The 21,280-nt window shown below is 43.0% G+C and overlaps 1 long non-coding RNA gene across 3 annotated transcripts in view; it reads left to right on the top strand.

Annotated features, from left to right (window-relative positions):
• Positions 1 to 21,280, top strand: part of LOC135229559 (uncharacterized) — an 847,392-nt gene that overhangs the window by 16,049 nt on the left and 810,063 nt on the right. For all 3 annotated transcript variants that reach the window (XR_010320246.1, XR_010320245.1, XR_010320248.1), the window contains exon 2: positions 1,853 to 2,353. This is a non-coding gene — a long non-coding RNA (uncharacterized LOC135229559). The remainder of the gene's footprint in view (positions 1 to 1,852; positions 2,354 to 21,280) is intronic.

Genomic DNA, 21,280 nt, shown 5'->3' on the forward strand with positions numbered 1-21,280 from the left:
CTATCATGCTAGTTGTAGTTTTCCACGTTCGGGAACTCCTTTTCTGTTCCATGTTTGCACCTAGTCCTTATCTGTCCGTGTGATTGGATTTTATCAACCTGCTTTGCCCCCATCTCTTGAGGTGAGCATATGTCTTCTCTTCTTTCACCTATGCATGTGGTGAATGAAATTACTAAATCTTTAATGTTCACTCAAATTTGTATGCCTACAATAAACCGCCTTGATCATGGCATGTTACGTGGTTTACCCTTTGCTGGATTTCCTTTGCTGGCATCTTATGTAGGGTTTTGCATCTCAGTTACTGAGTGTGCTTGTCCTCTAACTCTTCTTCTACCTTCCTTCTCTAATTTGTTATCATTTTTAAACTAGCCATAAGGATCAAGTTAGGGGAGTGTCTCATGGTTTTCTAATCTCTGTTGACTGCGTACAAGATTAAAATGACTGTTTCTTGCATGTTTGCTGGAACCTGACTGGAAACGATCTAGGTCTGCCATTTTCTTTGTAGGGAGATCTTGAACTACTGACCCATTTTATTTAGTGGTTAAAGGCCTCTTCTGGTGCTAATTTACTTGTAAAAAATTCTGATGCATGTTCTAGATTGCTCGAATCTCATCTTTAAATATTGATTATCAGGGCTTGTAGCCTCATGCAAGCCAATTAATCAATCCCAGATTTCCCCAAAGTCAGGCTCTGCAACTATTCCCGGTACCAAATTCCCTCATCTAAGACTTATTTGCAAAGAAAGATACAACAGTATGCTATCTACGCGGTTGTGTATCCGCAGCCTTCTTGAGTCCATAACGTGAGGTTACAGTCTTCTAATACTTTTTTTGTAATTGTTCTCTTTCTTTTTTTTTTTTTTTCCTTTTTTCACTGCCAATACCGCCCCCCCCCCCAGTCTAGTAGTTTTAAAGTTGTGCGTTTCAGGTTCAAGTCTGTAATCCAGCTGGGATTCTGTGTGTGCTGCATGTGTGCATCAAAAGAACACGCTTCTAGAAGCAGAAAGCAGGCAGTGCGACTGTTCGGTGGTTGGCGGGGCGGGGGGAGGGGAGCTGCTGCCCAGAGAGGGCGCCCGAGGGAGGCAGGAGATGCCGGGCTGCCCACCGCAAGCCCGCAGACTCCAAGGAGGCGGAACCTGCGTGCACCATGAGCCTTTTGAGACAGGCCCAAGCCCGCCCAGCCGGGTGCTAACCTCGCACCCGCCAGGCTTGCGGGTTCCCCCAGGACTAGGGGAAGCCTGAGGCCAAGGAGGGCAAGACCTAGGGTCTGGACCTGGGAACTGGTTCTGCCACGTGTGATCGCAGCACTTATGCTGGGAAGGGGGGCAGGAAGCATATCGCAACGTGCGTCCGGACGATGACCCAGAAGGGCAGGAGTTGTAGTCACCCACGGACTCTGCGTCTGCATATGGACGCCCCCAGGGTGCAATTCCAGGAGCAGAAGGCAAAGCCACAGAGGCCACAGTGCACCTCGCTGATGCTCCCCAGGGGCATTTCCCTAAATTTGGGGAACAGTCCCTCCTCTGGGCTAGGGACTTTGTTTCCTCCATTGTCATCACTGACTGTGAGCAGACTCTTGTCTAGGCAGACTAATGAGGAGTTATCAAAATGAGCTTCAAACTCCGGATTTGAGTTAAGGATCATAAATTAACACAGAGAAATACGACTTTAGCAATAAGTGCCTGCTTGAAGCCCAAGTTGCCTGAAAACACGGAATTTCAGTCTTTCAGCTCCTCTGCTAATCTAGGGACTAAGAACAGGATCTCACTGGAGCTCAAAGATGTGGGGCACTGGGAATACTCTGGGTCTGTCTGCTCATGGCTGATTGCCTGATTCCCAGTTTTATTATACAGCTTAAATACAGACCAGAAGAGGAGTTTGGGGCTTGACACCTGACATCTTAACACCAGTTCCTGTTTCTTGAGGAAGGAAGAGGTAAAATAAATCAGCGTTTGCTGTTTCCTTCTCCATCCCCGGAAGTCCTGATGAAGACCCTCTCAGGTAAGGATTGACAGGGAGTGGCTTGGTTTACTATTCAACTTTGTCCTTCAGTAACTTTGTTTATGTCCTGCATGTAAACTGTTGTGCATTGAGAAGCATTCTAATTCTTGTGCAGAAGGACTAGACCTCCTGCAGAATGACTATATTGTGCCTCCCTCGGGCACCCCTGTCTGCGCAGCACCCCCCAACGCCAACTGCCCAACCGCCTCTCTCCTGGCATTCTGCTTCTAGAAGCATGTTCTTTTGATGCAGAGATGCAGCACACACAGAATCCCAGCTGGGTTACAGACTTGAACCTGAAGACCTTATGCAGAATGACAATTTATGAACCACTAAGCTCAGTACTAAAGCAGGTACTTACCCCTCAGAGAAGGCCCTGGGGGAGGTTGACACCTGCATTCCCCAGCGCTCCTGCTGCTCTAGAAGTGCCTGAAATGCCTCTCTGGGAAAGGCCTTCAGAGTAGTAGGCTCATGGCCCACGTGGGAATTCAGGCCTATTTTTCTGTTAGAACATCTCATTTTGCTCTGAAAATATTATTATCCAGTTTATCCACCAGGCATGAGTACAGACATCTCATATTTTCAAAATTAACCCCATTCTCTCTAATGTGCCACCAAGAGTATATTCCAAAGTTTTTCCAATAGGCTAGAAAGTCTTTGCAAAGAGGGGAGTCCTGCGCCATGTTGTGCAGTGACAGCAGGGTTGGCATAATATGTTTACCGAGATACCTACCACTTTTTTAAATTTTTTATTGTGCTTTATTTGAAACTTTACAGAGCAAATTACTTTCTTGTTCAACCATTTATACACAATTGTTTTGTGACATTGGTTGCAATATTCATGATGTGTCAATATTGTCCTCTCCTATGCTCCAGTTCCCCGTTTCCATCCGCCATGATTCCTGTTCCGTCCTGCCCTCTTTTCAGTGCTTTTGGGCTGGTTTTGTACTTTTGGTCTCATACACATGATTGAACTAAGAAACACTTTCTTCACGTGTGTTGTTGTTTGTTTTATAGACCTGTCTAATCTTTGGTGGAGGGCGAACTTCCGAAGATACTTTCCACTTTGTTGCTTTCCATAATTCCTGAAATTCCAAGCCTGCCACCTGAAGAACTTCCTTTAGTGTTTCATTTAGAGCAAGTCTGGTGGCGATGAATTCTCTTAAGCGTCTTTCACCTGAGAATGTCAATATTTTTCCTTTACTCATGAAGGAAATAACAGCCTATAGAACACCGGGTTAATGTTTCTTTTCTTTCAGTGTTGAAAAAATGTTGTTTTCACAGCCTTTTGGCCTCCATGTCTTCTGATGATGAATACAGAGTCATTCCAATTGTTTCTCCTGTGTGAGATGAGTTGTTTTCTCTCTAGCTTCTTTGAAGATATTTTCTTGGTCCTTGTTATTCCACAATTGACAATGAGGCATTTGGGCATAAAATTATGTGAGTTTAACTTGTTGGAGTTTGCATAGCTTCTTGAATCTGTAAGTTTGTGTCTTTCAGCAAACTGGGAAAGTGTTGAGCCAGTATTTCTTCAGATACTTTTTTCTACACCACATATTTTTTCTACACCGTATGGAATTCCAATAAATAAATGTTAGATATTTTTGAATTTTTTTGAGGCTCTGTTCATTTTTTTCAATATTTGTTCTCTGTTTTCAGATTGGATATTTTCAATTGAACTGTTTTCATCTCATTGATCCTTTTGTCTGTCAACAGCATTCCGCTGTAGAGCTGATCAAGTGAATTTTTTATCTCTATTTTTCTGTTTTTCCTGTCTAAAATTTTCATTTGTGAATGGTTTCTATGTATTTTTCTATTTTTCTAAGTTGTGCCTGTTACTTCTTTGAGCATGGTTAAAGTAGCTTTTTAAAGTTTTTGTCTGTGATTCCAAGACTGTGTCTTCAATCTTACAGAAAATGTCGATGTTGTTTGTTTTAGGAATCACTTGACCCAGTTATGTTCAGGCTGCAGGTTCTTTCCCAACTTCTGTGTGTTGTGGCTCAGATGTCAGTTCAGATTTTGAAGACTTTGCAGTGATATTTGGATGTAATCTATGGGAGTGTCACTCAGTCTGGGACCTTGTTGGTGTTCTAACCCATAATGCAGTTCTCAAAGGATTGATCTACTTCTTAGGGTCAGAGCAAAGCATATGCAACTGTGGGAGTGGGGAGGGGTATGAAAAACAACTTTATGGTATCCCCCTCTTGAGCCGCCTGGTCTCTGTCTCTCTGAGGCTCTCTGATGTCTGAGCAGCTACCTTCCTGGTCCACTGGCAAGAATGTTGGGGCTTTAATCTCTTCATTCTGCTGCACAATTAAGTGACTGGGTCTGCGTATGAGGCCAAATAATGGTAAGATGGAGAAAATGTAACAGAGATTCCTGTACATTATTTGGTCCTTATATACTTAGGTCAGAGAGAAGGCACACTGTTTCGGGTGATACTTCGAAACAGGTATGGAGAAAAAGGCATTAACAGGTCGATAGCTGCATACTAGGTGTTACGGATTAAATTCTGTCTTCCCAAAATGTATATATCAGCTTGACTAGGCCATGCTTCTCAGTATTGTGCGATTATCCACCATTTTGTCAGCTGATGTGATTTTCCAATGTATTGTAAATCATACCTCTATGATGTTAATGATCGAGGATTTGAAGCAGTTATGTTAAGGAGGCAGGGCTCAGTCTACAAGATTAAGTTGTGTTTTAAGTCAATCTCTTTTAAGATATAAAAGAGAAAAGAGCAGAGAGACAGGGGGACCTCAGTAGCACCAAGAAAGAAGTGTCAGGAGCACTGCATCCTTTGGACCTAGGATCCCTGTGCTGAGAACCTTCTTGTCCAGGGGAAGATTGGTGACAAAGACCTTCTCGTAGGAGTGACAGAGAGAAAAAGCCTTCCCCTGGAGTTGGCACCCTGAATTTGGACTTATAGCCTCCTAGACTGTGAGGGAATAATTTTCTTTGTTAAAGTCATCCATTTGTGGTATTTCTGTTACAGGAGCACTAGATATCTAAGACGCTAGGTACCAGGAGATGTACATTTCCCAGCTCTTTCACTCCCAGGGACACTGTGACTAAGTAGCCAATGCCATAAATCCATGCGAGCAGACTGTTCTGATTACTGCTTTGACTCTACTGTCTGTTATGGTAACCACACCCACCTTGTCTTTGTTGATTGAGTGCCACCACTTGGATGCTACCACCATGGGGTCCAGTCAACTGCATTGTAGTCAGGTGTCTTCATTCAGTTAGGGCAGTTCTCACTGTGGACTCTTACTTACATAAAATAGCAACCACAGAAGTCTTCAATAATGCTGGGGCTTGCTTCCCAAATTTGTACCTCACTGCTATGGTAAAAAGAGAGCCCTCTGGGCACTCCGTGTGTGGGTCTGTGGGTCCAGCCTAATAAATCCATTCTAACATTCCAATTTCCCTCAGCCTTTGGATACCTTCTCTTACAGTATACAATGGCAGATCTGCCATTTCCACTTGATTTATTTTAGGCCACCACTTAATCCATGCTTCAGTAAACCAGCCAAATAAACTATGAGATCCTTTTCTAACCTCTCAAGCTGAAACACTGAATGAAGAATCTATGCTTCCTGGGCCTATATCAATAAACTCAGACTAATCCACCTTTATGTTGCTTGCACCGTTATCCCACACCCAAAATAGCCATTCCCACACATATTCACCAGGTTTCTGTATGTATATATTAGAAAAATCAAGCAGTTCTTTTGGAGTTTAGCATAGCTTATCCTGGGTCACACTTCATAGCTCACCTTTTGGGGCTTGTTGGGACTGAAGTCTAGGTATAGGTCTAGAAGCAAAAATGGGCAGTGGCAGTGGGATGTTCAGCCGTGTCTTATAAGGCATCTGCCTAAGGTGATGCCCCAGGCAATGCCCCAGACACCACCCCAGGAGACAACTCAAACAAGACACTTCAGGCACAGCTGGGGTAATCTCATCAGATGGAGGTGGAAGGGATAATTGTTTTACTGGGAAGGGTGGCTTAGCCGGCAAAGTTAGAGAATCTCTTTAGATGGGAGTAAGAGGTCTGGTTCTGTTAGGAAGAGCGATTCAACAGAAATTGGAGGTTCATTGTCCCCCGCTTCCTGACTATCTGCCCATATGTCCTCATCCCAAGTTTCAGGATCCCATTTCTTCCCAATCAGTGCCCTTACTTTAACTTCAGAAACCATTTGAGGTTGGATATTCAACTGGCGCTTTAATTCAGTCACTCTTATGATAAGAATCTGAGTTTATTTTTGGCAGCATTAGCCTTGTTAGTATAAGAAATATGGTTTTCTTTCTGGGCACAAGTGGCAGCTTTCAGATCTTGTATGTGGTGCTTGAGCTTTGAGTCCATTTCTTTCATTCACCAGTGTGGCTAGCAAAAGCAGGATCAACCAAGCAGCTTCCTTATTATTCTTATTCTGACAAAATTATAGAAAAGTATCAAATATGTAATCAGGCAGAGCCTTGTCTCTCACAAATATTTAATCCAGTTGTAGTAGTATTTTGCGTATTTCTATTGTCACCTCCCACCATGGATTAGCAATAGCCTATTTACTACTGGAGACAGTCATCAGTACCTTTAAGATTAGCCAGACTTGAGAATCAATTCAGAAAACTCATCCTTAAGATTTGGTTCCTCTGGAACCAGTGTAGGTACCAAATGTCTTAGCCTGGGATCTCTAGAGATGCAAAACTGGTGAACAGAATATATATATACACACATATATATAAAAAAAAAAAAGAGTGTGTGTATATATACGTGTGTGTATGTGTGTGTATATATATATATATATAAAAAAAATTTTTTTTTTTATATGGAAACCCTAGTCACATAATGGTTAATAGCTATAGCTGCTAACCAAAAGGTTAGCATTTCGAATCCACCAGGCGCTCCTTGGGAACTCTGTGGGGCAGTTCTGCTCTGTCCTGTAGGGTCACTATGAGTTGGAACCGACTCGACGGCAATGGGTACACACACACACACACACCCACCCACCCATATATGCTTACATATGTTAGTTGTGGCTGTTAGAGGCCATCGATCCTGTGTAAAACAGAATGAAACACTGCCTGATCCTGAACCATCCTCACAATCATTGCTATGTTTGAGCCCATTCTTGCAGCCATTGTGTCAGTTCATGTTGTTGAGCGCCTTCCTCTTTTTTTCTGACCCTCAGCTTTTCCAAGCATGATGAGCCTTTCCTGGGACAGGTCCCTCCTGAAAATATGTCCAAGGCACGTGAGACGAAGTCTCGCCATCCTTGCTTCTAAGGTGCATTCTTGGTGTACTTCTTCCCAGATGGATTTGTTTATTCTTCTGGCAGTCCATGGTATATTCAGTATTCTTTGCCAACACCATATTTTAAATGAATCAGTTCTTTGGTTTTCCGTATTCATTGTCTAACTTGCTCAAGCATGTGAGGTGATAGAAAATATCATGGCTTTGCTCAGGCACACCTTAGTCCTCAAAGTGACATCTTTCCTTCACAACACTTTAAGGAGGTCTTTTGCAATAGATTTGCCCAATGCAATACATTGTTTGAATTCTTGACTGCTGCTTCTGTGGGCATTGATTATGGATTCAAGTTAAATGAAATGCTTGATGACTTCAGTATTTTCTCTGTTTATCATGGTGTTGCTTACTGGTCCAGTTGTGAGAATTTTTGTTTTCTTTATGTTGAGGTGTAATCCATACTGAAGGCTGTAGTGGTTGCTCTTCATCAGCAACTGCTTCAAGTCCTCTTTACTTTCAGCAAGCAAGGTCGTATCAGCTGCATATCATAGGTTGTTAGTGAATCTTTCTCCAAAACTGATGCCATGTTCTTCTTCTTACAGACCAGCTTCTCAGATTATTTGCTCAGCATACAGATTGAGTAAGTATGGTGAAAGGATACCACCATGACACATAACTTTCTGATTTTAAACCACACGGTATCCCCTTGCCCTACTCAAATGACTGCCTCTTGGTCTACATAGATATTCCGCATGACTACAGTTAAGTGTTCTGGAATTCCCATTCTTTGGTAAGCTATCCATAATTTGTCATGAGCCACACAGTTGAGTGTGCTTGTATAGTAAACAAAAATAGGTAAACATCTTAGTGATAGTCTCTACTTTCAGCCAAGATCCATCAGACATCAGAAATGATATCCCATGTTCCATGTCTTCCTCTGAATCCAGCTTGAATTTTTGGTAGTTTCCTGTCTGTGTACTGCTGCAACTGTTTTTAAATTAAATTCAGCAAAATTTTTCTTGCATGTAATGTTAATGACATTGCTCGATAATTTCCGCATTGCGTTGGACCACCTCTCTTTGGAATGGGCACACATATAGATCTCTTTCAGTCATTTGGTCAGGTAGCTGTCTTCCAAATATATTGGAATAGTCAAGTGAGTGCCTCCAGCACTGCGTCCCTGTGTTGAAACATCTCATTTGGTACGCCATCAATTCCTGGAGCCATGTTTTTTGCCAATGCCTTCAGTGCAGCTTGGAGTTCTTCCTTCAGTACCATCAGCTCTTGATCCTATGCTACCTCCTGATATGGTTGAACGTCGACCAATTGTTTTTGGTGTATTGAGTCTTTGTATTCCTTCCATCTACTTTTGATGTTTCCTGTGTTGTTCGATATTTTGCCCATAGAATCCTTCAGTATTGCGCCTAGAGGCTTGAATATTTCCTTCAGTTCTTTCAGCTTGAGAAATGCCAGGTGTTTTCTTCCCTTTTGGTTTTCTAACTCCAGATCTGTTCACATTATATTATCATACTTTGTCTTCTCCAGCTTCCCTTTCAGGTATTCTGTTGAGCTCTTTTACATTATTTTTCCTTCCATTCTCTTTAGCTACTGTACATTCAAGAGCAAGATTCAGAGTCTCTTGTGACATCCTCTTTGGTCTTTGCTTTCTTTCCTGTCTTTCTAATGACTTTTTGTTTTTTTCATATATGATGTCCTTGCTATCATCCCACAACTAATCTGGTCTTCGATCATTAGTGTGCAGTGCATCAAATCTCTTCTTGAGATGGTCTCTAAATTCAGGTTTGATATACTCAAGGGCATACTTTGACTCATGGACTTGTTTTAATTTTCTTCAGCTTCAACTTGAACGTGAATATGAGCAACTGATCATCTGTTCTGCAGTCAGCCCCTGCCCTGATTCTGACTCATGATATTGACCAAGTGAAGAGTGATTCAGAGAAAAACATGGATAGAGTGTGACCTAATTTCCATAAAAACAAACAAATGAATGTACTTACATGTGTCCCGGCAAAAAGAAGTGTGTAAAAGGGTACATATGTATCTTTGGACACTGGACACTTCAGGGGAGCAGGTACAATATACTTATGTGGGGATGGCTCTTATTATAACTTCTATATACAAATCTCTATTGTTAAATGTGTTATAAGAATGTAAAAGCTTTTAAAGTTTAATAACATCATACGTGTATGTGTGTGTATTTGAAACTTTTTTTCTTTTGACTATTTTATATATGTGTTTTTTAGTTATCTAGTTTTTTTTTTAGTGTGGCTATAGCAGAGATACCAAAAGTGGATGGCTTTAACAAACAGAAACTTATTCTCTCACAGTTTAAGAAGCAACAAGTTTGAAGTCAGGGCACCAGGTCTAGGAGAAAGCTCTCTCTCTTTGTGGCTCTGGGGGAAGGTCCTTGTCATCTATCTTCCCCTGGCCTAGGAAATTCTCAGCGCGTGGACACTGGGTCAAAAAGACGTGCTCCACTCCAGGCACTTCTTCCTTGGTGGTATGAGGTCCCTCTCATTTCCGCTCACTCTTCTCTTTGTATCTCAAAAGAGACTGACTCAAGACTCACCCTCATCCTGTAGATTGTGTCCTCCCTCATTAACCTAACTGCCTCTAATCCCGCCTTATTTACATCACAGAGGTTAGAATTTACAACACATAAGTAATCACATCAGATCACAAAATGCAGGACAACCACACAATACTGGGAATCATGGTCTGGCCAGGTTGGCACACATTTTGGGGGACACTATTCAATCCATAACAACAGAGAAAACACTGTCTTCAATGCCAGATTCAGAGACTTTTATCAATCTATGAAGGGCAAACACAGAAATTGAACAAAATTCAGACCAGCGAATTATTGCTTGCTCTTGTAACTAATGACTTCTTCTGGTCTCTGTACCTGGAAATGGCCAAAAAGAATTCTGTGAGGATTAATTCAGTTATTGCTAAAACATCTACTGCATTTACATGTCTACAGATAAGGAATAATGCTGGACACCATGTGTGATTCATTAAGTAACACAGGGACTATTAGACTGTTGTTCTCCTTCTCTGATATGCCACTATCACCTTCTCCCCTTGTTGCTCTCCTGAAAAACCCACACTTGTATATTCTAGGCTTTTTTCCAGGATTGAATTTGCAGGAAGTTGAAGATACATCTTTGAAAGATAAAGAAGACTTTGGCCACATTGTCTTTAGACAGTCGAACTTCCCAGCCAGCCTCTGTGCAGGATGGGAATTCACAATCCCTCCTACTCAGTACCTCTGAGCAGGACGGGATTTCTGTTTCATTATCAGGAGACTGTGGAATTCACCCCTCTTCAGAAAACTTACTTTCCTTTGCCTCAAACTGTCCCTCTCAGGATCTGTCACGGTCACTCTGAGAAATTCACATGGGCAGCCTGTATGGAAGTGCCCATCCTAGAGTCCCTGCCCTCCCTTCCTTGCTCCGTAGGGCTTCCTCCGACACTTGGGGTCACATCTCCCAGGGAGTACACACCTCTGGCACTTCCAGGGATTCCAGGCCCTGGGATACTGTGGATGGGACTTGGAACTCAATCTGTTTCTTCCCATCCTCACCTTTGGTTATCTGTGTTCTGTCTTCACCAGATTTAGGAGGCCTTGTCTTCTCTTTGCTCATTTCATTTCAGTCAGGCTTTTCTATTCCAACTCTCTGATCTCAGGACACATCAGGTTAGACCACAGAAAAGAGAAAGACCAAGCAAACATCACTGATCTGTGCAGAAGCTGCTGGGAAGGGATTCGATTCTCATTGGTTTAGGGTTTTAAGCCCACTGCTCACCGGCAGGCAGGTTCCCCCCAGAGTCTGGCTTCTGTCTGCTACCTTGTACTACAAAGAACTCAGTGACCAGCCCACCTTCACAATCACACCTCCCTTAGAGCTATCTTTGCAGAGGCTCTTTCTCAGACTTCCATGTCCCACTGAAATCCCATTTCTCTTTCCTTACAGACATTGTGCTCATTCTCAGGGCCCTGAGACCTCATCTGCAGGTGAGTCTTGTCCTCTTCTCTCCTTGGCGGGGGGAGCTTTGGAGTGGACCTCATGTCTTTGGACAGCTATCCTGGGGCTTCTTCCACCCTGGTGCTCTAGGGCTGGATCTCTCCATGTACTTGAGGGGTCGTGGAAGGGGCACAAGGCTAAAAGAGTGGATCTTCCAGGTGAGGTGGGTTTAAGAAGCCTGAATGAAGTTCTTCCCTGAAGGGTGCATATTTTGCAGTCCAGACATCCTGCTCCTCTCAGTCTAAGTGTCCTAGCACGTCTTCAGGTGCTTTCTCCTTTGACCTTGAGGCCATGCCTGCACCCTCTGCAGCCAGGTCTCCGACATGTGTAGCAGCACCAGTAGGTGTGGTAGCCTCTTCAGCCCCTGTCTCCTCCTCCAGATGCTCCTGGAGGTGCCTGGCTCTTCTTGCCAGGACTCCAGGATGCTGACCAGGGACTCAGTGTTGGTTAGACTGAGGGCAGACCTGATGGCACTCACTTTCTTCAAAAACTCGGCCTCAAGACCAGGGGCCTTTTGCCGACAGGGGTGTGAGATGTTTTGGTCTGGTCCGCCAGACCGTCGCTAACCCCTTGACCTTACACACTTGGGTAGAATACTCATACTTGACCTATGGATCTCTGGAGTAATTTGATGAGTGAGAATTCTGCCTAGTGGAAGCTGATGCAAAAGGCCTCGCTGATACTTGGGGAATCCTCCTGGGCTTGGAACTTGGGCTTTTTGTTCTCATGTTCTACCCTGAGTGACACTTTCCTCTTGGGTTGAGACTTGCAATAATGGAGAGTTAATTTACATGAGCCCTCTGGGCTCTGGTTTCTCAACTGTGACCTAAGTCTCTGGTCTAGGGATCCCTGGAGGCCTCTCCATCACCACCATCCTCCACTTCCACAGTCCCCATGGTTTCTTTCTTCTTCCCCAGGCGCAGACCATACTTTAGGGAATTTACTCTGGGCAATAATGTCTCCTCCAGAAAATTTCAGCGATGGTACTACCTTATAGCAAAAGTCTATCGTTTTTCCAAAAATTATAATACATTGATTTAAAAATAAAACTCCCAGTTTTCTTTTAGTAGATTCCAATTCATAGCAACCCTATAGGACAGAGTAGAACTCCCCTTAGGGTTTCCAAGGAGCAGCTGGTGGATTCCAACTGCCAGACCTTTTAGTTAGCAGCCGAAGGTTTATCCTGTGATAGTTTATAATATAAACAGAGGATCGCCACATTAAAAAAATTTTTTTTTTTTTGCGTTTGTTGGATGGAAGTGAATTTGCTCCTGTGGAATATGGAAGTTACCTCATCCTCTGCACCTTCATGATAATACATGGTTTCTCTAAAAACTGTTTTCTATGAAAGTTATTTTTTTTAGTAAATTTAGAGTGTAAACATTGAAACAGGAGAATCGGTCTCCTCTTTGTAACTTGTTTTCATACTCCTTTTAAGGGAAGGATTTTCACAGAAGGAATTATACTTAAAGAGACAGCGTAATTTGTACTTTTATGTGTGATTTAAAACTTCTCCTCGTACCCTTAACTAGCCTACACCAGGAGATTAAGATTGCCTTTCTCTGAACAGAAGCCCATTACCATGTCCTTCAGCGTGAGGCAGAAACAGATGTCCGTATTTGAGAGTCTGATGGCACAAACCTTAGTAGCTGAATCACAACCATGCCTCCTGTGTGGGCGAGCGGGGCTTGTATATGTCAGCTTAAGGGTCAGTTTTTTTCTGAGTTTGAGGGAAGGATTGGCGAGTTAAGGAAGAAAGAGAAGGAGTTTGGGAGGGGAGTGTAAGCTCCAGTGACAGACAGAAGATGGGGTGGGGGATCTCTCAAAGGGTATTAGAGGCCAGTCAGAAAAGCAGGAAGCAGCAGGAAGCAGGGCCAGTGGAGGGCAGCACTGGGTGGAGGAGGACAGCAGAGGTAATAGTAGTAGGGAGGGCAACAAAACTGGCCTGAAAAGAGTGATACATGACTGATCCTAGATGAAGCTCAGGTTGAGAAAAGTAGGAAAATAAAAAATTCTATCCTGTAGCCATGTTTGTGGTTAGGGGTTGTTAGGCTCTTGAGGGAGGTGGGCAGGAGACACAGGAGGGGAAGGGGAGTTCCTGGATCTAGGAAGGAGTCTACAGCCCTTCTTCTGCCCTCAATGATGTGGGTTCTGGCCTCTTCAACCTACCACTCCCAGAACCTCCTGAGAAATTTCCTTAGTTCTTCACATGGTATATTAATTCCATCTCATTAGAAAATATAATAATGAAGTACGCTTCTTGCAACCCACCCTTTCCACCATCCTATACTCTCTGCCCCAGTTGCCCACTGGCTTCCTTCCCTTCCACCATGTTCAGATCCAGAACAAAAGAGTGCCTTTTCTGCAGCTATTCTGGAAAGCTCTCAAACTTACAATTGAATTCTTTCATTTCATCCCTCATTTATTCCTACATTTCTTATTGACAAAATAAACTTTGGTTAATTATCCACTAAATGACAGAATGTGCTTTCTCAGGAGAATCTTCCTTATGACCTTATCCATTCACCCCAAATCCTTCATCTTGTCCTACCATGGCTCTCTTTTCTGGTGGAAGTCAGACCTTTTGTTCTGTAGCACTCATCAATCGGGGACAACTTTTCCTCACCTTTATCTGGAGTCTTAGAGAAAGGCCTTTTCCTCGTGTATCACTGTTTAATCCTGCTTGGGTGAAGATGTCCAAACATAATGGTCTGAAGGACCTTTATCCCTTCTCCCAGCAGGAAGCGTTAATAACCTGGGGACTCTGGCTTGCTCCTGAATTTCCTTGATTCAGTAGCTACAGTTTCTCTCCCACAAGACCTGAGGTTGGCACCCTTTTCAAAAAGCAGCTGAGATCTGAGTTAGCACCAAGGCTTCCGTAATCCTGTGTGACATCATTGCTGACACTGCTGAGTTCCATGGGCCCAGTTTGAAGCTAAACACGGCAACCAGAAAAACATGAAACTGTCAGGTAGGTGCTTGAGAAGTGCTAGTGCCAATGTGGGAAGAAGGAGATTAGATACTAAAAATGAATTGAAACTTTTCGGTGCCGTGTAAGGGGTTACTATCCCTTGGTGGGTAAAGAGAGCACAGGGAATGATAACAGTATCATGGGCAGCTGCTTTCTCCCAGTCCTCTCATTTGACTCTGTTGGAATCATGTCTCTCCAGCTCTGGTTATAAAATGTCCACTCTGAGCCCCTCTTAGGTCTCCTTAGTCTCTGAGTCTTCACACAGGCTCTGCTCTCTGACTAGGAGATGTTCTCTCCCTTCCCATCTGCTGGCCTACTCTCCCTGGTGAAGCGTGGAGGTGAAGAAAACTGACCCCACTGGAACAGATGAGGTTTATGACTTACCAAAAAGCCCTAAGACTCAGCAATTTTGTGGTCAGCCAGAATGGGAAGTTTGGGAGTTGACTTGGGGAAAGCCCATGACAGACTCTGCTTTTGTTTAGGAGGCAATTTAGAAGAGAAACCAGCAAATGGGGAGACCATTTGAGGAAGAAATTAAGAAGGTTGGGGTGGTGATGAGGAAGGAGGAGACTTCTCCAAGGAAAATAAAAATTCCAACATGGGGATGGTAGGGGTTTGTTTTGTGTGACCGAAAAGGACAGAAGAGGCAGGAATGGTAGGGAAACAATAGAAGAAAAGATAATCTGTGCCTGTTCACAAATGTAACAAATCCCCCAGTGCTTTTACCCTGTTTCCTCAGACTTTTCTCATCAAGCCATCCTTCCCCTTTTACTGAAGCCTGTGGAAAATACCTGGGGCTTCCTGGATGCTCGGCCTTTTTTCATCCCTTAACTATTCAGTCATATTCCCAACTTGGTTCAGGCATGACTTCCTGGTTGTAGTCTTCCCTGAATCTTCTCCTGGTAGATGAGTCCACTTCTTGCTCTGTACTCCATTGTACCCAGGAAACCCTTTACCACAGCATAAAACACAATTGCATTTACTACACATTCTTCCCCTCTCTGTGCCCATGCCTTCTATGAGACTCCAGAACACCTTTCATTAGCAGTAGGAGTCTTCTTCTACCTGTTGAAGGCCGACCTTACGGTTGCTTCAGCCATTGAAATAGTAGCAGAGATGATAGAAGGAGAGAATTGAAAAGATTTTACATTGAGTCTTGCCCTTTTGTTGCTCTTAAACCCTGAGAACCTGTGGGAATGACCCCAGGCCAGCCTGCTGAATGATGAGGGACCATTGGAAACAGGATCCAGCGGTTTCACTGAGTTGATTTTATGAAACTGGCTCGCAGGTGACCTGGAATCAAATTGTAGACACATGAGTAAGCCCTGCTGCGAGCCACTGTGGCTGGCCCAGATCAGAAGAACCCCAAAGTGACAACCTGAAAAATTGTGAGCTTAGTAAATGGTTGTTTTTTTAAGACACTACCTTTTGGAGTCATTTGTTATACAGCAATACGTGACTGATACACCTGTTGACTTGGCCGTTTCTCTTACCAGGCAGTGAGGCAACTTCTCTAAGTCATTTCATCACCAAGAGCATCTGGCCTAGGGTCTGACATGTAGCTGTTTATACAGGAAATCTTTGTTGACTTACTGCATGAATTAGTAATACGAATTTTATGTGCGAGTCTGCACAAAATCATGTATGAAAAAAAGCATGATTTTTTAAAAAATAAAATGAATTGAGGCTCAGAACTACCTGCTTACAAAATTGAGGGGAGTTTTTAACCTCACTTACTTTTAGGGTACTCCCTCATCCAGATATGCAGTAATTCCCAGGGTCTAATGAAGGACCAGTGCTTGGAGAAGACCTTCAACACACCCATTGCCTCAGCCTATGTGGGTGATCTCTCTAGAAGCATTCGTTCTGCTGTTTCCATTCTCAGCTGGAGCATGAGAACCTTGGTGGGGCTGTCAACAGCATAACAGGGTTTGTCTACTTATGTGCCTGCATCAGCCTTTGAGGTGCTGTAACCTACCCCAGGGCACTATCAAGAAGGAGCTCCTACTCCTCCCAATGTCTAGGACACTACTATCTGACTGTCACTCTTCCCCTGGGCTCCAGTTCACTCAGTGTGATCACCTCAGTGAGCTGAGGCTTTTACCACAGACTCTTCAGAGTCTTGAAGTTTCAGAACTTCAACACTGTGAGTCCAGCTATCTCCTTGAAATGAGGTAGGGAAAGAGGAAAAATGTAGGAAGACTTTATTTTCCATTTAATGTTGCAATAAAATTTCTTGCCCTGCATTTTTGAAGGGTCCTGCCTAACAATTCCCTCTGTTCTCTTCCAAGATGTAGGACGATGAAGAGTGAATGTTTGTTGTGTCATAATCTGCAGAAGGCTGCAAAGTGCACATGGGGTCCATTCCCCCGATGCTCACACTAGAGCACCCCACCCACGTGGAAATCTCTGCAAGTGTTACTGAGTCCCTCCCACATCCACAGTGAACAGCTTTCAGATTCTTATAAGAGGGAATTGTGTCCTAACACCAGCTGCTCCCTGGAAACCCTATGGGGCAGTTCTACTCTGTCGTATAGGGTCTCTGAGTCAGAATTGACTAGATGGCTACAGGTTTGGTTTTTTCTTTCAGCCAAGTGGTGAGAGTTTGATGTCAGCTCCATAATCGTGTTATTAAAAAATGATGACAAAGTACCAGGTGAAAGTAACAAAACAAAACTGAAATGTAATGGCTTTTTCACATTTATTGGCCCCACAGAGTTCCTTCGAGGTGTTTACTTTTCACTAGATTTGGAGAAATCTTTGTGAGAGAGACAACAGCTTGAGATAGCTCCAAAATTACGTTTCCCTCCTTAATGTTAGGTTACATTAAGAGCTGGTTGGCTGGTTTATGATCTGCCTGCTTCACAAAAATAGAAGGCCCATGCAGGCAGGAACTTGTCTGTTGTGTTTGTCAGAGTATCCTGGTACCTGGTGCCTAAGAAGTGCTAAAAAATTATTTGAGTGAATGTGGGTGGGTTTTTATAAAAAAACACTGTGTTGCTGTCTTTATTTAGTTAAATAGTGAAAACAGGGATAAGGAAAATGAAGACAATTATTTGTATAATTTAGAGTTACATAAGGTGAGAATAGAAGTTGAATAATGAAGAGATAAAAAAATAAGCTGTGTGGATGGAATGTACCCCCTTCCCTTTGCTTTGGAGGGAGACATTTTAAAATTGGATTGTTTTTTCCCTACTGATTTATAGGTTCTATATGTTAATTGAAAAGTTAGTCTTTTAGGAATCACAAATACTTCTATTGAGATACAATTCACCTGCCGTAACACTGCCTTTGAAAATATGCACAATACCGTGGCTTTTAGTATATGGGCAGACTTGGCACAACAGTCACCACTGTCTAGCTTCAGAATATTTTCAGTGCCCAGTAAATAAAGGCCCTTGTTAATGAAGGCGTATTAACAGTCATCCTCATTACTCCTTTCCTCCACGCCGTAGCAACCACTAATCTACTTCTGTCTGTGTTGGTTTGTTCTGGACATTTCATGTAAATGGAATCATGCACGTTGCGGTCATTTGTGTTTGGCTTCTTTCATTTAGCGTAATGTTCTCAAGGTTCGTCCATGTTGTGGCATGTATCAGTACTTGGTGCCTTTTTGTGGCTGAGTAATATTCCAGTCTATGAATATACCACATCCTGTCTATCAGGTCATGACATTTGGGTTCTCTCCACATTTTGGCTGTTATGAATAACACTACTAGGAATCCTCTGTGTGAGTTTGTATGTGAATATGCTTTTGATTCTCCGGGGTGCAGACCTAGGAGTGCAATTGCAGTGTTGTGTGGTAATTCTATGTTTAACTTTCTGCAGAATTTCCAAACCGTTTTCCAAAACAATTGGATCATTTTACATTTCCACCAGCGGTATTCCAGCTTCTGCACATCGTCGCCGACACTTGTCCATTCTGTTGAGTTTAGCCATCTTACTGCTTTTGAAATAGTAGTGCACTTTAGTTTAGATTTGCATTTCCCTGATGACTAATGAGGTTACGCTTCTTTTCCTGTGCTTGTTGACAGTTTCTGTATCTGCTTTTGAGAAATCTCTATTCAAATCCTTAGCCTGCAAACCTTTTTTCAGCTTTTTGCCTGTATTTTTACTCCCTTCATATACTTTTTGATATGCCAAAGATCTATAGATCTTAACAGTTTTAGCCTTCATATTTTGGGATTTTTAAAAAGTCTTTCTCTTTTATCAATAAAAAGAAAATAAAAACTTCTAAAATTTTTATGGTTGCATATTTTAATTTTAAATATTCTATCCATCTGGAATTTCATTTTGTGTAAGGTATGAGAAAAAGGATGAAAACATTTTTACAGGTGGTCTGAGTGATTACCAGATTGCTACAAACGCTCCTTTTCCCATGACCCATATCTTCACTGCATTTTCCCGTAGTCCGTACAGAGACGCCTTTTTATAAAGGGAGGCCACCATTCCCAGCCATTTCATTTTAATGTTTGTTTTCTGCAATTAAATCCCTTGTGTATCTTATCTACACACCTTTTCTTTTAAGCTAATACAAATTTTGTGTGAGTAGGACCTTGGCGAGTGCAAGATGGGCTTGAATTTCATAACTGGTTCCGTGTGGTGCAGCCCAGCAGATGGACAGACAGAAGCAGGGGCTGCAGAGGCGACAGAAGCTATGAGAACGTGAGCCTCTAGAGATTTGCTGTGGAATTTCAGATAAAGATTCCATGTGCCAGGAATAGTCTACATCATGTGGACGCAATGGTGAAAGTACCCATTGTCCCTGCCATTGTGAAGGGGACACCCAGTGCGGGTGGGAGGGGAACTGGTAAAATGCAGTCAAGAGAAAGGACAGACCATGCTCCAGGAACCACACTGGACTTCAGAGAGCTTTGTTGGCTGCCGTTCATCTGTCCGGCTTCTAGATGTCAGAGTGCCCCCAGGCTCAGTGCTTAGTCCTCTCTCTCTATTGACACCCTCTCTCTAGGATGCCTCAGGGAGTCGGTTGCTGTCTGTCTGTAGCTGAGGATGTGATGTTTACACCTCCATCCATTTCAACTCCTCCTGGTTCATGACTTCTATTCAAATGTCAGCGTAACTCTCTGTACTGAGTTCTTCATCTGTAAAATGTGCCTTATAATGATACATTCCTCACATGGGTATCATGCAGAGCAAGTATCTTAAGAAAGGAGAAGCCCTCACAAGAGTCCTGGCACCAGTAAGTGTTAGCTGTCAGTATTATTACCTGACATCTTTACGTAGATGTCTGACAGCTATGCCATGTTACCAACGCCATGAAACAATTCTTGGTCCCAACCCCGTTCCACCCTTATCGATGAATTTCTCAGGGCTTCAGTGATGGGAATGTGTGTGTTTTTCCACATAATGGACATGGCTAATAAAGGTTGGCCTGGTCCTTCATAATAAGTTGCTCCAAAGTTTATATGGGTGGACTCAGACAAGTGATAGCCAACTAATATAGACAAAAAATAGAACTCTCAGCTGCTCATATTTGTACTCTCAGCCTAGAATATCTGGTGAGGGTACTATATGGACTGAATTGTGTAACCCCAAAGGTACGTTGAAATCCTAACTACTGTACCTATAAATGTGACCTGATTTGGAAATAGGGGATTTTTAAAATTATTTTAATGAGGCCATACCAGTGTAGGGTGGGTCCTAAACCTAATCCCTTCTGAGTTACAAAAAGAGCAGAATAGACACAGACACAAACAGGGGAAGAGGGAGACAGACAAAGGGGAAGATAATCTACAAGGCCAGGAACGCAAAGGGTGGCTGGAAGCTGCTAGAAGCTGAAGTAGACACGAGCCATGCCCTGAATTCCTACTTCTAGCCTCCCGAACTGTGAGAAAATAAATATCTGTTCTTTAAAGCCACCCAATTGTGTTATTTTTTTCTCATGGCAGTACTAGATGACTAACAAATACCCATGGTTATACATGAAGCCTGGTGTAAAATAGTGTTCTCCCCTCCTTGTCTAGCCCACCCAAATCCTGCTATTTCCTTATCAGTGTCCTCTGCTTTCACTAAGAGCTACAACAGAGTCGGCTTGATGCTGATGCATAGAAATGCAGTTTATTTTTTAGTTTATATTTACGATTGACTGGCATTAATTTCAATGGTTTGTAAATTTTTCTGTGGAGGCATTTCTGTAATCTATGAATAATAGCAGTTGCAGCTTTTCCTTCTTTTTGTTGTCATTTTGTTCTAGCTTGGACCTCCAGTGTTAAATATTTAATATAAATAATGATAGAAAGCATCCTTATTTTTTTAATATTTTTTTGTGTGCTTTAAGTGAAAGTTTTCAAATCAAGTCAGTCTCTCACACAAAAACGCATATACACCTTGCTACACACGCCCAATTACTCTCCCCCTAATGAGGCAGCCTGCTCTCTCCCTGCACTCTCTCTTTTCGTGTCCTTTTCGCCAGCTTCTAGACCCCCTCCACCCTCTCATCTCCCTTCCAGGCAGGAGATGCCAACATAGTCTCAAGTGTCCACCTGATCCAAAAAGCTCACTCCTCACCAGCATCCCTCTCCAACCCATTGTCCAGTCCAATCCATGTCTGAAGAGTTGGCTTCGGGAATGGTTCCTTTCCTGGGGCAATGGAAGGTCTGGGGGCCATGACCACTGGGACCCTTCCAGTCTCAGTAAGACCATTAAGTATGAATTTATGAGAATTTGGGGTGTGCATCCCACTGTTCTCCTGCTCCCTCAGGGTTTCTCTGTTGTGTTCCCTGTCAGGGCAGTCATTGGTAGTAGTCGGGCACCATCTAGTTCTTCTGGTCTCAGGATGATGTAGTAGCTGATTCACGTGGCCCTTTCTGTCTCTTGGGCTCGTAATCACCTCGTGTCCTTGGTGTTCTTCATTCTCCTTTGATCCAGGTGGGTTGAGACCAATGGATGCACCTTAGATGGCTGCTTTCTAATGTTTAAGACGCCAGACGCCAGTCTTCAAATTGGGAAAGCATCCTTATTTTAATGCTAATTAATTTTAAAGAGAATGTCC

The sequence above is a fragment of the Loxodonta africana genome, unplaced genomic scaffold, assembly GCF_030014295.1.
Source record: "Loxodonta africana isolate mLoxAfr1 unplaced genomic scaffold, mLoxAfr1.hap2 scaffold_39, whole genome shotgun sequence".
Classification (NCBI taxonomy): Eukaryota; Metazoa; Chordata; class Mammalia; order Proboscidea; family Elephantidae; genus Loxodonta; species Loxodonta africana.